This window comes from Protopterus annectens, chromosome 7.part0 (assembly GCF_019279795.1).
Source record: "Protopterus annectens isolate FY-2018-M chromosome 7.part0, PAN1.0, whole genome shotgun sequence".
Classification (NCBI taxonomy): domain Eukaryota; kingdom Metazoa; phylum Chordata; order Ceratodontiformes; family Protopteridae; genus Protopterus; species Protopterus annectens.
Window position 1 is genome coordinate 1349149285 of NC_056739.1, and position 18435 is coordinate 1349167719.

Sequence of the window (18435 nt, forward strand, 5' to 3'; positions counted from 1 at the left end):
ACGCTCCATGGCCTTGCAGATAAGGATGATCAGACTGATGGGATGGTAGGATATCTTCATATCTGTAAAGCTCTTTTCAGGGGTGAGAATCAAACCTTGCACCTTGTGGTTGAAAGGCATACACCTTAACCACTGTACCATTTGGCCTTTCAGTTTTGAGAGAGGATTGGAGGTTGCTTAGAAATGGGGCACCATACACAACAGAAGGAAGTAGATAGGTTGAAGCAAGTACTTGTTTTGTAGGGTGTGAGAGGAAATGTTTATGTCTGTAAAGAAGTCCCAGTTTTTGTGAGTCTTGCTGATGTTATTTTGTATGTGTAGGTAAAATTTTAAGTTTTCATCGATTATGACACCTAGCAGTTTGGTATGGGTAGCTAATTCGATTTTTGTGTGGTTCAGGGTGTGTATGTTAAATTTAGATTTATTGAAGGGAATATTTTTCTTTGGAATGAATATTGTGAGCTTTGTTTTATTGGGATTTAAAGACAGGTTGTTATTGTGGAGCCATATCTCTTACGGCGGTAAATGCAGATTGAGTGATCCATTGTACCTGTGTTGAATTTTCAGTAGAGAAGATTATAGTAGAGTTATCTACGTACTGAACAAGAGACCATTGTTGAAATGATAAGTGGAGGTTGTTGATGAAAATATTAAACAGCAGAGGTCCTAATATGGAGTTTTGAGGGACACCGGTGGGGTTGTGAATATATAGGGATATAGAGTGTTCCCATTTTACAGCATGTTCTTTGTCAGATAGATAGCTTTTGAACCAGCTGAGAGATGGAGTAGATAGTCTGATGGTAGAAAGCTGGGAAAGGAGGACAGAGTAAGAGAATCCAGAAATAAAGTGGAGACAATCTTCCCAGAGTCATGGGCTTTACTGACTAAGTTCATAAAGAATATTAGGGCAGTTGAAGTACTATGGCCAGGTTTAAAACCATGTTGATAGAAACAACTCTGATCCAAAACAATACCAAAACAGCAAAATCTTCAGAAGTCAGGAATCGAAAAACAGGAACCAAAGTCAAATCCAAAAGCAAATTCTTTATTCTCCAGCGCCTCGGTGTAACCACCTTTCAAGAGTATACATTCTCACTGAAAGAAATTACAAATGTCTTTGTAATGATGAAAATGCTTTGAAATATAACTTACAATATAAGGAAAGTATTTTTATTTTGAAATACAATACGACACCCTGTGGACTAAATAATGAAATAAACTGGAGGTGTCTGCTTTAAAACTTTTTTGAACATAATTGTTTAATTAATTGCTTAATTAATTGCTATGAGTGTATATATATATATATATATATATATATATATATCCATTCTTTCAGTGAGAATGTATACTCTTGAAAGGTGGTTACACCCGAGGTGCTGGAGAATAAAGAATTTGCTTTTGGATTTGACTTTGGTTCCTGTTTTTCGATTCCTGACTTCTGACGATTTTGCTGTTTTGGTATTGTTTTGGATCAGAGTTGTTTCTATCTGAAGGTGTGTGGAGTGGAGTTGGTGTAATTAAAACCATGTTGAGTTTGAGGAAGTATTTGGTTGTTGAGAAGGAATTGTAGAAATTGAGTGTGTACACATTTTTCTAAGAGTTTGGAGATGGGGATAGAATAGCTCTAGGTCAGAAGTTGGAAATATCGGTTGAAGTACCCCTTTTGTGGAGAGGTAGGATGTATGCTTTTTTCAGAGGTTGGTAACATAGTATTCTTGGATGGATCTATTAATGAGTATGCTAATGGGGTAAGCAATAGCTTCTGCAGTGATTTTTAGGTATTCTATGGGTAAGCCATCTACTGCATTTGAGATGAGATTAAGTTTTAGAAGTAGTCTTTTTATGGTTGTTGGGACAATAGTGAGTTTGAATTCAGGCAAGGAATTAGATTTTAGCTAAGTGTGTAAGGCTTAATAAGGGGGGTTGGAAGTGGGTGTGAGTACAGGAAGTGGTTTGACCTAATGTGTTTGTAGTAGAGAGTGGAGACTGGGGCTGTGTATGCTGAGAGAGAGGAGTAAAGCTTAAGATGTTAGTTGTGGGGTGAGGTTGAGAGAATAAAAATATTATCATTCAAACTGTTAAACACAGCAGCATTAAGTCTTAATTGCCATAAAATTTCCTTGTATTCAATAATAGTCTTCCAAGGTCCACCTCTTGGGTTCTGTGGAACATTGTTAAGTACAGCAAATAAAAACAGCTCATGATTAAGACAATTTTGATTATGCTTAAAGACACCATTGTTTTCTGAATACCTTTTAATACCATAGTAGTGCTCGGAAACATTTCACAATGCCGAATTTCCAAAAGATCGAATTTCATATGGCCAAGACCATGTGATCGAACATTTGGAATCTCGACTTTGTGAACGGAGATCTGCATACAGAGCAGAATGGGAGATTTCCCCTTTCCTCACTGTAGTCCGATTTTGGAGTTGGAATATTTAAGTAGAGGGGTGTGGGGGGTGCAGGGGGGCTTGTCCCCTGCAATAATGGTGAGAAAGCTTTTTCTTTTTTTTTTGGGATTTATTTTACGATGTTGAGGCTCCAAAAGTTTGATCATATGGTCTTGGCCATATGAAATTCGATCTTTCGGAATTTCAGCATTGTAAAGTGAATCCATAGTGCTCATATTCATTTATATAAACCCCACTCAGTTTTGCCCACATAGAACAATTCACATTTGGAACAAAGAGCAATATAAACAACACCACTGGTATTACAATTATAACCATGGGGTAATAAGACCATCTGGCCACTTATATATAAGCTACTTCCCACAAATTATACTAGCAATTTTGAGGTTCAGTCTTCAATATGGTCAGAAGACTGAACCTCAAAAGAAAAAAATTTAGATTCAAATGTATTCTTAAAGTTTTGTCCGCTTTCATATACAAAACATGGATGTTCACCTAAAGTAGCTAAACATCATCTTCAAATTTAAAGATACACCAATTTCTTTTAACAATTTCCTTCAAAAATCAAGAGTCAGGTTGAAATATTAACTCCAAAGCACTATCAAAGTCATCTGTCGTGGTACATGAAGGAGTACTATTATAACCCACATAACTAATTGGATTTCCTTTGATTGTTCTACATAGCTCTCTCCTCAATAAAGTAGAGTATATAGTATGCCTCCTCTTAGAGCCTCCCATTCTTAGTTTAAAAATTAATTAAGTTGGGTAGCCTCCAAGTCAAAATATTTCAGACAGTTTGTCACATACCATCTCCAGGTGTTGGCATTGGAAAAATTCTAATCAGTCAAACAAACTGCCCTTTAATTAAGCTTTTTTCTGCAACAAAGGACATTAACTCTCAAAGTGGAGATAAGAATTGGAGAAACTTCCTATAAATATTAGAGGCAAACTTCATCACTCCTTCTCTTAAAGTCTCAACATCCAAAAAGTTTGCCCAGTCAATAGAATAATGGAGTGTAAAACTCAGAAAAGGAGTGGCATTATTGATGTAAACAAAAACCCCTTATAGTGTTTCCATAGTATTTTCCCACAAAATAAAGATGTCATCCAGAAATCCTAGCTATAGTTTATAATAGGGATACATTTAGAATCAAAAATAAATTTTCATTCCCAGCTTAACCTGACCAGTTTAGCATAAATTGGGGCACATGCTGCACCCATAGCCACAGCCCTGACCTGTTTGAAGCACTCCCCTTCAAAAAACCCCCCAGATTCAAGAAACTCCATGCATGAATAAGACTATTCTTGCAGGGAGTGGTTCATGTCCCTTTAGAACAGCAGAGCACCTTTCATATTCATGAAGGCGTGCTGCTGTTTAATCTACATGGACACAAACCATGAGCGAGTGCAGGGGACATGTCCAAGTAGTGCACAGACACTAAACACACCCCCTGCACTCAGAAAGTGCCGTATAGCACTTTCTAAGCTGAACTGGTATAATATTAGAGCTTTGCTCTAAATTTACGCCAGTATTTCAGTGTCCGCGGATACTGAAATGAAAAAAAATGATCATTTTGGTGTCCGTGGACACTGAAATATAGCTCAGCAACAAGAAAGCAATGCAGGGGGTGTGTGACAGGTTCTGTGACACCCCCCTGCATTGCTAAAATGCTGTATGATACTTTTGCAACCTGCTAAATCAGGAAATGTGTGCAAATGCACACATAATGGGGAATAAATCTCCAAAAAGTGAAAAAGTACAAATATATCCTCACAAACATAGAAAGTTGATAGAAAACAGGTAATGCATCAGCATGAATCACATAAGGGTAGAAGTCTGAAAGTAAATGTGTGTCAATATTCCCTCACAGCAGTGGATGTAAACAAAGGAACAAATGATGGGGGAATAAATACTACATTAGGGACACTCCTGAAAAATTGCCCTCACACAATTAGAAAGTTGAAAGATAACAGGATTTATATTAGCAGGAGTCCCTGAAGGATAGAAGCCTGAAAGCCAAATCAGTGCCAGTATTTCACGATTGCAGTCCCAAGTCATTGTCAGAACACCACAATACACACCCATATAACCTAAAAATATAATAATAATATATACTTTTTTTAATAGCCTAAGGAATGTTTAAGTGTAGCTAAGTGGGTGTGCACATTATGGCTTTCTGCTTAGCATAGCTTAAACATCCAATAGGAGCTAAATGCAAATAGACAGGTGATATGTCTAAGCTGAGATACTGTAGTGGTTAGAGCTGCAGCGTTACATGTAGGTGTTCACAGTTTGAGTCCTAAAACAGGCAACTTATTTTCCTATGTGAAAGTAGTGTTAAAATTATTTTAGTAAACTTAAATTATATAGCAACTTTTTTAGCAGCCAGGGTAGTGTAGCAGTTCCAAAAGTGAGATGTCTGTGTAGAAAAGATGTGAAACCCCCATATAAACACAAGTGCCCCATACAGTATAGTCACACAAGAATATAATTTAATGAAAGCACATAGGGGAATGTTATGGAACGTAAATGTAAAACTATAATGTGTATATAAATATTATTTTATAATATAAAATTATAAGCATAATATGCCTAACCATGCCTTAATCACTCTGTATCCATCAGATTTTGTTCTTCCCAGCAACAAAATAGTCAGCCCTGCCAAGTCTCGAATTTGGGATGCTGTCCACTACTATCACAGCAAAATACCACAACACCATCTGAGCTGTCAAACCACATAATGCTTTAACAAACATATCATGGATTCTGGTCATTTAACATTAATGAAAAAAAAACAGCACTCCCAAGTGTCAGACCCATGACCCTGAACACTACAGTCAGGGAATGTACCACTACACTATCCAAACTGTAGGAATTAATGTTGCTTTTTCAAACATATCATGCAACAGAGGCATACAACATTAGGGAGAAAGCTTTGTGGAACCATTTATGTGTTGTATATAGACATACACACACACATTATATATATATATATATATATATATATATATATATATATATATATATATGTGTGTGTGTGTCTGATGAAAGATATATATGAAAAAGTAGAGTCATAATATAGATATACGTATATAAATATAAATATATATACATATATATATATATTTATATACGTATATCTATATTATGACTTTACTTTTTCATATATATCTTTCATCAGACACACACGCACACATATATATATATATATATATATATATATATATATATATAAAACATGCAGTGCAGTTATACCTCAGAACCATCCCTATCAATCTGTTAGTGCAAGAAACCTGTAAAAGGGGAGGATGGGCCACATATAGAGACATATTTCAAATATTGCTGTTACAAATGAAGACATTTGCTACAGCAACAGGGTGGGTTTCAGCAGACAATTACTGAAAGATATGAGGATGGAAACTGAAATGTTTTGTCATTATTTACTGACTTAAATCCTTGGAATAAACATCAGTTTTTTAGACATCACAATGCATATGAATGCAGATGGCACTTTCTATACTCAGTTATACAGGAAAGAATGTTATAGGCCCACCTATGTACATCGAAAGAGTATGCATCTACGACATATTTTTAAAAACACATTCAAAGGCCAAGGCCTGCGTAGTAGCTGTTTGCACAATAGGAGTGAGGACTTTGAGAGAGGGCTCTTGAAAATGAAGATTGATTTTATTTCTAGGGGCTACAATGCCAAAGAGATTGATAGAATACATGATACTGTAAGGGTTGATAGGGTAAATACCAGGAGACCATACTTTTCGACAGCACTTGGATGTGATGACATCACATCCAAATATAATAGGAATGACCAAGGAAGTATGATCTTCTTTGGGTTAACATACTCTAGTGATGACAAGAAAATTAGAGATATTATTTATAAACATTGGACACTACTACACACAGATCAGGACATACATAGGATTGTTGGTGATAAACCATCTTTTGGATACAAGAATAAGAAATCATTAAAACATAAGTTATGTTATCCCAAATCAACTAATCAACTAAATAGGATTACATCTGGTTATGGGATGAGGAGATGTAACAACTGCTCCTATTGTATGTATATTGACTTGTCTGGGTCCTTTATACATCCCAACAATAACATGGAGTTTTCACATCTGCCCTTAGCTGACTTTAATTCCAAGGATCTAGTTTATCTTGCATTATGTAATGGTTGTTGTTCATTCTATGTAGGCAAAATGAATAGGCGCCTACGAGAGCGCATTTTTGACCACTTTTACTGTGCACGTAGGGGTATGAGCTACAGTGCACGGGCAAAACATATGATAAACACAGGCATGGAACATTCTTTTAGGTTTGTAGCACTAGAATTAATTTATGATAAAATCAACAAGGGAGACCTTGTGAACAGAACTTATCAGGCAGAACTTAAGTGGATTTTTTTATTGCAAGCACACTATTACCCTGGGTTGAATGACAGTATAGCTAGACAACCTACTGTAAGAGCAAGACCTTGAAAAATAAGTAAGCTGTATGTACATTTCCCTGCTATGTTATTTTTAGATATATTTTATTCAGTATTTATGCATTTTCTACACATATATATATATATATATATATATATATATATATATATATGTTCTTTGAGATGTTTATACTTACATCTATTTTGATTTTGTACACCATATATGGTTTTATGTGATATAGAGTGTTTGTAGTTTTAAACATACATGTGTGCGGTTACTATGGCAGCTAATTATACCGGATGCACTTTGTTCTGATTTGTTAATTGTGACTGTTTCTGCACTTTTAAGATTTTAGCTTTGAAATTCATTTTAGATCTGATGAAGCTTATTGCGAAAGCGCTTATCTGTATTTTATTCTGTCATTAAAACTTGTGTTTTACATCTGCTCTGGACTGCTTGGAGAAGAATTTGTTTGTTCATTTTCACTTGTTGCACTCCAGTGGTTTACTTTCTTCAGGCATCGCCCTCCTGTTTTGCTATCTATCTATCTATCTATCTATCTATATATATATATATATATATCTGATGAAACATATATATATGAAAAAGTACAGTCATAATATAGATATACGTATATAAATATATATATATATATATATATATATATATATATATATATATATATACATATACATATAAAAAACATGCAGTGCAGTTATACCTCAGAACCATCCCTCTCAACCTGTAAAAGGGGGGGGGCACATATAGAGACATATTTCAAATATTGCTGTTACAAATGAAGACATTTGCTACAGCAACAGGGTGGGTTTCAGCAGACAATTACTGAAAGATATGAGGATGGAAACTGAAATGTTTTGTCATTATTTACTGACTTAAATCCTTGGATCATCACTGTGATTTACCAGACAAATATAAATAAATTGTGGAACTGAACAAAAGTATCGCCCAAACATCCGGACATTCTGTGAAAATCCTGGCAGTGGAGAGGTATGCTCAGAACCCCTTAGTGCAATGAATCCAGATCAACCCTGACAAATTGGGGGGACAAAGGCCTGAAAATAGGGACATATCCAAAACACGTCAGTAGATAAGCTGAGAAAGTTGATGCAGTAACACTGTATGTCCTGACATATATTGACCGAACTATCACAATTCCAGGACTCAATTGCTTCTCATTAGTTAGTGACCTCAATCCCCACATCATCCCACTGATCTGTCAGGAATACACAACAGTTATGGGGACCAGACCAAAGATATCTGTCAGATAACTGGACATCCTATGAATATGTGGACATGACACAACATTAGGGAAATTACACTGAGCTACTGAGCAATGTCCAAACTACAATCAGACTGACATAACATTACTCAAGTCCAGCTCTGGGGCTGTACACATGCATTAGCAAATATATAACAGGCACTACAGGGATGTAACACTAGTGGAAAACAAACACTGGCATGAAAGTGCATAACCCCAAACAATTGCATCACAGTCACAGCGACATACCAGTAACCAAACTGAACACTACGGTATAATTACTGTGTGAGCAACAAAATCCCGTTTGCCACTCACACATTACCCCTACATATACTGCCCCAAGTCACAGTGTAGTGGGAATCTTGAGGTGTTATGGGACATGTCACGGTTTGCATATACAAACATATACAGGCAATAGGGAACCAGAAACTTGAGCAGCATGCACAGTCAGATAGAAAGGGCCCATGAAACTCACATGTAGCCCCTCCCTACACAGCCAAAAATAACATGTACACACTACACTGCCACACAGTCCTGACAGTCTTTTAACAATGGGCAGACATAGACAGACCTCTCAAATGTACAGTTTCCCACAGAATGTATAGGCACAGGACTCATATCTATGGCTACTTCCTTGTTACATGTCTGGGGGGGATTATGACATCACTGGGATGGTAGCAGGAATGAATGCAATAAATAATGATACTACATACCTCTGAACCTCTTAGTGCATGACATCTGGACAAAGTCTGAAATAATTGAGGGACAGAGGCCCAAACACAGGGCTATATTGATAAACAGCTCACAAATACACACTCCACAAAAACATAATAAACTTCACTCGATTGAACATTAAAAGTTGTTAAACATTGAAAGTTTAGCGCTTTCTGATGAAGCCTATATGAAATTGTAAATGACAGAGGCAACAAGGTAGAACCCTGGGGTACACTGCTTATTATGGGTCTACTGCTTGAGGTGGCTTTCCCTATTTGGACTACGTAGGTTCTATCAGTGCACTAAGTTTGCTACCCATCTGGTAACATATGGATTGCTGTCTAGTTCAGAGAGTTTATCTCTTATGGATGAGTGTGAAACAGTGTTGAAGGCTTGGGCGAGGTCAAGACATGTGGTGTGCACTGTCTTCCCCTTGTCCATGGTTTTGGTGTCTGTCTCAAAGAAGTCGACCAAATTTAACGGACATGATTTCCCCTTGACAAAGCCAAACTGTGTGGGATTGAGTGTGTGGAGGTTGCCACTGTCCTTGTTAATGAGGTCCATGATAATCTGTTCCATGGCCTTGCAGATCAAGCTAGTTAGGCTGATGGGACTATAATTTTCTGGATCAGTGGAGGCCCCAACTTTGTGCAAAGGGATGACAGTGGCTGTCCTCTTCTCAGCTGGGACAAAGCCAGTACTCAGCCTTTGGTTAAATAGGATGCCTGATGGTGCTGCAAGTTCTTGCCTGAGTTCATGTAGGATGCAGCCTGTGATGTTATCAGGTCCCATGGAGGCTGTATGTTTTGCCTTTGAGAGAGAGCAGTGATAACCTGTTTCCTAGATATTAGGGGAAGGGGGAAGGTACTGGGGATGTCTTGATCTACTGATTGTCATTTCAATGTTTAACAACTTTTAATGTTCAATCGAGTGAAGTTTATTATGTTTTTGTGGAGTGTGTATTTGTGAGCTGTTTATCGTTAAACTTCAAGTTTTTTGTCGTACACACTGCGTTTCCTCTTCAATTGTTGTAAGAGAAGATAGCGCAAGTGAGTACTTTTTTGTTCCTTCCTACAACTACCCATTTTTCTACAGGGCTATATTGGACATATTGCTGTTATAAATGCAGACAGTTGCTGGTGTTACCAGTTTTGTTTTAACATATCTTTTCTGGAGATATGGTCAGTAACACCAATGGATGTTAACATTTACTGAATGCATTCCTCAGAGTATCCTAGTCATTACCCAAGGACAACAACTGTCTGAGGAACAAACCAAACATACGAGCTACGCATCTAGACAGTGTCTAGGCCTCTGGACAGTGTAGAGATATGACCGCAGTGATGTAACAGAATGGAAATCCCCTGACAGCTGCCAAACATGTCACCCAGTACCTTATGAAGTCAAGTAAGACCAACATGACATTCCCCCACATCACAGCTGGGCAATTGCCCATCTATATTCAAATATAACATGCACTACATTGATGGAACTGTAGTGAAAAGCAGAGAGTGGTGCAAAAATGTCCACACAAAAACATTTGCACCACAGTCACAGCAACATACCAGTACCCAAAATGAACTCTAGAGAAGAACAACTGTCTGAACAAACATATCCTGATTGCCAGTCACACACTACACCAACATATACTGGCCCAATTCACAGTGTACAGGAAATCCTGAGGTGTTACAGGACATTTCACAGTCAGCCCCTACAATCATACAGACCTGACAGACTGCCAGCAGTTGTAGCAGCATGCAGAGTCAGATAGGTAAAGGATGTATGTCACTCATATCTGCTACCCTCCCTATCAAGCCCAACAAGCATCTACAGACAACACTGCTGCATAATCTTGGCAGTCTGTTCACAATGGCCAGACTGACGTAAATATCATATGTACAGATTTCCACAGAATTACCAGGTTGTGGAACCATAATATTGGCCACTGCTGCATTCCATGGACAGGAGTCTGCCAGGTCATTGTCATGATAACTGGAGTGCAGTTGTTAATTAATGACATACCATACTTCTGCACCTTGTAGTGCAGGACATCTGGACAATGCATGATGTACTTGTGGGACAGGGGGCTGGAAAGAGGGACATATCACACATAATGGTGTTACAAACTGAAACAGTAGCTGGTGTTACACGTTATTGTAACATAACATCCCAGAAGGATACGATATCTGGTACACCTATGGATGTCAACAGTTACTGACAACAATCCTCACATTATCCTACCAACCCCACAAAAACAGACGTTGTTTGAGGACCAGACCAAGCATAACAAGCAAACATCTGGCCAGTCTGTGGAAAAAATGCCATTTGAGAGGTATGTCAGAGGCATATCACTGTCAGATGTCAAGTCACCCAGTAAATGCATGTCCATACGAACCCTGTCAATCTAGCAACCCTCAATGTGTTTAACAGCACTAACGATATACAGTCTGTACCGAATTCTGGAGCTTTGTCCCCCATGTTGTTGGGCTGTCTCCACATGTCCTGTCCTGTGAGGTATTTCCACCTACTGTCTGTGAAGTTGTAGCCCCCACACCTCCATAATGTCCCCTGCACCAGGAAGGGAAATGGGCAAGACCGACATGAAGGGTGTCCCGTATGTTGGAACTAGCAGCTGTGTCCAGGCCCACACCACAATACTATCTGGGCACCTAAATAGCTTTATGACCTCAGCAATACCTGACAGGACAACATCAACACCCCTCAAGGTAGGCTGAATGCTTGTGGTGGACAGCAGCAATATACAACTACCACCATAGGTGGAAATAATCACAGGACAGGCCAAGAAGGAACAGGTGCCTCATTGGAAGCCATGTCACCTTGTTCTGCACAAGCAAATAATGTCACAGGTGATGTACCCTAAGGCTGTCTTTGAGTGCAAACTGGAGACATCCACCAAGGCCAATCACTAGGCCTTCCAGGCATGTGTCTGCAATTCCAGAGGCAACACACATATCTGCTCTGTAGTGGTGGTCAATAACACCACATATACATATGCCCTGGATATAGGCAACCGGCTGCAGACAGGTGAAGTGTAAACAATACCCCCAAGTCCCCGGATAGGTACACATGTGCATGTTCAGGACCTGCCCCCCTCCCCTTATGATCAGGAAGCAGGTCTGTAATGCCCTCTCAAAGGCAACACATAGAGGTTTCCATAGGCCTGATACCATTCCTGGCTGCATCCAACATGAACTCAGGCATGGGCTCTCAGACCCATTCTGCAGTGTAGTCAACCACAGCCAGAGCACCAGTGTCATCCCATTTGCACAGAGGACAGACAGAAAGTTGATAGAAAACAGGTTATGCATTAGCATTAATGTTCAGAAGGATACAAGTTTGAAACTGAAATGTATGCCATTATGTCATGACAGCAGTCCTCAATGACATGACCGAAAACCTCAATACTCTCCATTTATATATATTATCCATAATATAGTAATATAATATTAATATCCAATAGGTGATAAATAAAAATATACAACTCAAATCCCCAAACCAAGATAGTGTAGTGGTCAGAGACCCAGCTTTGCATGCAGGTGTACACAGTTCGAGTAATACAACAGGCAATCCAAATTTACATGGGAAAGCAGTGTTAAAGTTATATGTTCATATTAAAATGTGTTGCAATTTATTTTTGCCACCCAAGGTACAGTAGCTGGTGTAAAATGGATGTGTGAGTGCATATAACATGTGAAAGCACCCATGTATACACGTGTCCCATACAGTATAGTTGCATCCCTTGCTACTGTAATGAAAGCACATACAGGCATGCCATGTAATGGAAATCATATACATTTACTAAATGAACTCATTAGTGTGTTGGGAGGGTGGCCTAATGGTTAAGGTGTTTGCCTTCAAACACAAGGTGAAGGGTTTGAGTCTCACAAGGGATAATTGGCTAGGCTTAAAATGGCTCACAAGGGCAGTTAGCTTAGTACTAAACTATGAACTATGAACTATAATTATGAGAATAAACTGTGAGCAATTGTTAGCAATGCTTAGCTATGCTTAGCAGGTTTAACAACACATTTCTGTTGTCCTCATCCCTCTCTCTGGGGTTTGAGTTCCAAATTCACCTCTAAATTCTGTACAAATGCACAGATGTTGCTGTATAAGAAATGACAGCTATGGACCTTCTGTACACCTATCCTGCACATCCGTCGCTATCTTTCATATTGTTCTTCCCTCTGCGTGCCCCTTTTCCACCACTTTCCTCTCACCCCTTTATCTTTTCTTTTAAAGAATTAGTGCAGGTGTAAGTGTGAGTAAGTGGTTGTAAGAGCAACAAAATTATCAGACCTTCCAGGTCTTGAACCTAGGGCACTGTACACCCTAGTGAGAGGAATGTACAACTACACCATTTGAACTGCAGTGACTGCTGATGATTTTTCCAACATATGCTCATTCAACAGTAGGGGAAAAGATAGCACAGAATCAGTCAGGTTTTGTATTTATACATATACACGTATATATGTATGGAGATGCATATATATGGACAGATATATACATAATATAAATAGTGATATCCATATAAAATATACATACACACACACGCACACATGCACACACACACACACACACACACACACACACACACACATATATATATATATATATATATATATATATATATATACACTCGTAACATGTAGTGGAGTCATACCTCAGAACCATGCCTACCAACCCATTACTGCAATAAATCCAGCCCAAGGCTGTCCAAATTGGGGGACAATGGGACAAAACTAGGGACATATTTCGAATATCGCTCTTATAAATGTAGATTGTTGCCAGAGTGGCAGGGCTTGTTTCAGCATACATGTTCTGAAGGATGTGAGTTCTGAAACTGAAAAGTATGTCATCATTTACTGTCAGAAATCCTCAGATCATCACAGTGATTTACCAGGAATATAAAAATAATACATCTGTGGAACAGACCAGAAATATGAGCAATAAACCTGGACATACTGCAACAATCCAGACAGTCCCAAGATAGGTTCAGAACCCCTTAGTGCAATGAACCTGGGCCAAGCCTGACAAAGTGAGGGGAGAAAGCCATGGAAATAAAAATATATCTGAAATACTGGAGTAGATAAGCTGACACAGTTGCTGCAGTAACACCCTCATGTCTGTCCTAACATATATTGACTGAAATAGCACAAGTCCAACAATCAATTACTTCCCACTAGTGACTGAAATCCTCACATCAGCCCACTGATGTGTCAGAAATACGCAGCACATATGGGGGTCAGGCAACACTATGTCCTACAAATATCAGGACATAACATCACATTAGGGAAACTACACTCAGCTGCTAAGCATGTCACAAAGCACTGTCCAAACTACAGTCAGACTGACACAACACTAACCCAAATCTGTTAGGGGGAATTACACATGTATTGGCAAATATATCATGCACTACAGGGATGTCACAGCACTGGAAAACAGACACCAGTGTGAAAGTGCATACCCACAACCAATTCAACCACAGTCACAGTGACATACCAGTAAGCCAAAGGAACAGTACAGTATAAGGACTGTGTGAACAAAAAACATCTCAGCATGTTTGCCACTCACACACTACCTCCGCATATACTGGGCCAATTCACAGTATACTATGATGCCTGACTGTGGTATGGGACATGTTTCAGTCTGCCCCTACAAACATAGACAGCAGATAGACCACCTGAAACAGGAGCAGCATGCACAGGCAGATAGAAAAGGAGCCATAAAACATACATTCTCACTCTTCCCTACACAGGCCAAATAACATTGACACAATAAACTGCTACACAATCCTGACAGTCTGTCAAGTTTTGCCAGAAATACACATACCTCTCAACTGTACAGAGTCCCACAGAATGTCCAGGCTTTACCCTCACATATAAGGCCTCTTACACATAACATGTCTGGCAGTCAGATACATCACTGGGATAATGTCAGGAATGTAAGCACTAAATAATCATATACCATAACTATCAACCTCTTACTGCATGACATCTGGACAAAGCCTGGCATAATTGTGGAACAGTGACCCAAAAATAGGGGCATATTTGAAATACTGCTGTTATAAACTGAGAATGTTGCTGTTCTAACAGGGTTAGTTGTAACATGTCTTTTCTGAGAGATATGAGGTCAGAAACACAAATGAATATTAGTAGTTACTGACTGCAATTACCAGAGTATGCTACTGATTTCCTGAAGACAAAATAATGTCTGAGGAACATACCAAGTATAGCAGTCCAAATTCTGGCCATTCTGTGGATAGCCCTACAGGTGAGAGTTATGTCAAACACATAACACTGTTTAAATTACCCAGGAACACTATGTCCACACAAACCCTGTTAGACTAGCATTAATCCAAATGTATAACAGCAATACTGACATTTTATCCCTATGTCTGGAACATTCTCCCCATTCTGTTGGCCTGTCTCCACAATTTTGGTTGTAAGAGGTATTTTCAAATACCCCCTGTGATGCTGTTGTTCACACACCTCCATGAAGTTCTCCTCACTGGCAAGGAAAAGGGCCAATGCTCACATGATGTACTCAGTGATGCATGTGTTGCCATGCCATTGGCTATATGAATAACACAAAGCTGTCATGTATGCAATTATCAAGTGAGGGACACCAACTGGTGCACAGGCCATCAGCTGCTCATGAGCATTACCTACAAAAGGCAAGCTGCTGGCTATGCAAAACAGATGTACACCCTACATCCTTGAGAGAGAGAGAGAGGGAGAAACAGTGAAAAGAAAAAGAAAAACCAAGCAGGACATAACCACCTACATTTGAGGTGTATGTCAAACAAGTAAGCATGTAATGGACTGCAGTAGGGGGTATGTAAGAATGGGGGAATAGGAACTGTAACATATAGTCTGAACAAGACTTGCTGTACTGATATATTGCTCATCAGAACCTATGGCCATAGCATGTGGGTCTGTCTGCAGTGACATAGATCATAGGTCAGGCCCCTAAGTCACCCCAGGAAAGTATGGCTCACATATGACTACTACTGCAATGTGTGTTGAACAATACTGACTGTGACAATGCTAGGCCAGCTACTGAGATGTTGTACATCTCCATATCTTACTTGTGAATACAACTATAATATACGTGGTTGTCTCAGAAATGTGAGAGACCTATACATGGTATTTGCATAGTGAAGTGCAAATCCTAACATCTGTAACTCTGCCATGTCCAACTCTGACTCCTGCCTTTTTGTCAACGACACTGTCTCCGACCAGTAATAACATAGCTAGTCTTACTACCCTGTTGTAGACCTTCCCTTTCACTTTTACTCATACTCATCTGTCATAAATCAGTACTGACACTCTTCTCCACCCTCTCCATCCTGCCTGTACTCTCTTCTTCACCTGTCCTCCACAGTCGTCCTTACTCTAAAATGTTGATCCCAATCATTTATACTAATCCACATTTGCCAACTCTACTCCCTACTCAGTCTAGACCACAATGTCATCTGCAAACATCATAGTCAATGGGGACTCTTGTTTGATCATGTCTGTCAACCTGTCAATCACCATTGCAAATAAGAAAGGGCTCACAGCTGATCCCTGATGTCATCCCACCTCCACCTTAAATGCATCTGTCACTCCTGCCCCAGACCTCACCACTGTCACACCACCCTTGTACATATCCTGTACCAGACTTACATATATTTCTGCCACTCATGACTTCCTCATAGTATACAACAACTCCCCTCTAAGCACCCTGTCATATGTTTTCTCTACATCCAGAAAGACTCAAAGCAACTAGTGACCTTCTCTGTACTACTCCATCAACACTCTCAGACCACACATCACATCTGTAGTGCCTTTACCTTGCATGAAAACATACTGATGACCACTACTCATCACCGCTCTTCTTAACCTAGCTTCTGCTACTCTTTCCCATGATTTCATGATGTGACTGATTAATGTTATCCCTCTGTAGTTACTACAGCTCTGCACATCAACCTTATTCTTAAAATGGTACACAAACACTTTCTCTCCACTCCACATGCTACCTCTCACTTTCCAAGATATCATTAAACAATCTGGTGAAAAACACCACTGCCATTTCCCCTAAACACATCCATGCTACCACAGGTATGTCATGTTGACCAACAGACTTTCCAGTATTCATCCTCTTCATAGCTATCCTTACTTCCTCCTTGGTAAGCTGCTCCACTTCCTGATTCACCATACCCACATCATCCAACCATCTATCTTTCATTCTCTTCATTCGTCATCCTCTCAAAGTACTCTTTCCATCTGCTCTACACACTCTCCTCACTTGTGAGTACGTTTTCCTCATTATCCTTCATCACCCTTATCTGCTGCACATCTTTCCTAGCTCAGTCCATCTGTCTAGCCAACTGGTACAAGTCCTTTCATCCGCCCTTAGTGTCCAACCTGTCATGCAAGTCTTCATATGCCTCATCCTTAGCCTTTGCCACCTCTCTCTTTGCCATGCACCTCATCTCCTTATACTCCTGTCTACTTTTCTCATCTCTCCGACAATCCTACTCCTTCACCCTCATCCTTTTTCTCTGTATACTGTTCTGTACTTCCTCTGTCCACCACTAGGTGCCCTTGTACTCCTTCCTCCATCCACATGTCACACCAAGCACCTTTCTAGCCGTCCATTACTAGCTCTGTTGTACTTACCCAGATATTTGGTAAATCGTCACTACCACCCAGTGCCTGCCTTAACTCTTCCCTGAACTCCACCTCATAATCACCCTTTTCCAGTTCCCACCATTTGATCCTTGGTGCTGCCCCCACACTTCTCCTCTTCTTGATCATCAATGTCATCTTACAGACCAACAGTCTCTGCTGCCTAACTACACTTTCACCTGTCACCACTTTACAGTCTTGACTCTCCTTCAAACTGGCCCTCCTACATTGGATATATTCCACCTGTGTGCATCTCCCTCCACTCTTGTATGTCACCCTATGCTCCTCCCTCTTGTTATAGTATGTATTCACCACAGCCATGTCCATCCTTTTTGCAAAATCCACTACCATCTCACCATCTACATTCCTTTGCTTAACACCATACATACCCATCCCTTCCTCATCCCCTCTGTTCCCTTCACCAACATGGCCATTGAAATCTGCTGCAATCACCACTCTCTCACCCTTGGGTACAGTCATCACCATGTTATCCAACTGACTTCACATTCCTCTTACTCATCCATCGCACAAGCAACTTGCGTAGCATATGCACAAATAACATTCATCATCACACCATCAATTTCCAGATTCATAAACATCACTCTATCAGACACTCATGTTATCCTCCAAAAACATTCTTGGCATACTGTTCCTTCAGTATAAACCCTACCCCCTTCTCCTCCCATCCACACCCTGATAGCACAATTGTGACCTGCCTCCGATATACCTAGCTGTACTCCCCTTCCATCTGGTCTCTTTCACACACAATATAGCCACCTTCCTCTGGCCATCATATTAGCTAGCTCTGTCCCTATTCCAGTCATACTGCTAACATTGAATGTTCTTACCCTCACTACCACACTCCTAGCCTTTCTCCTCTCTTC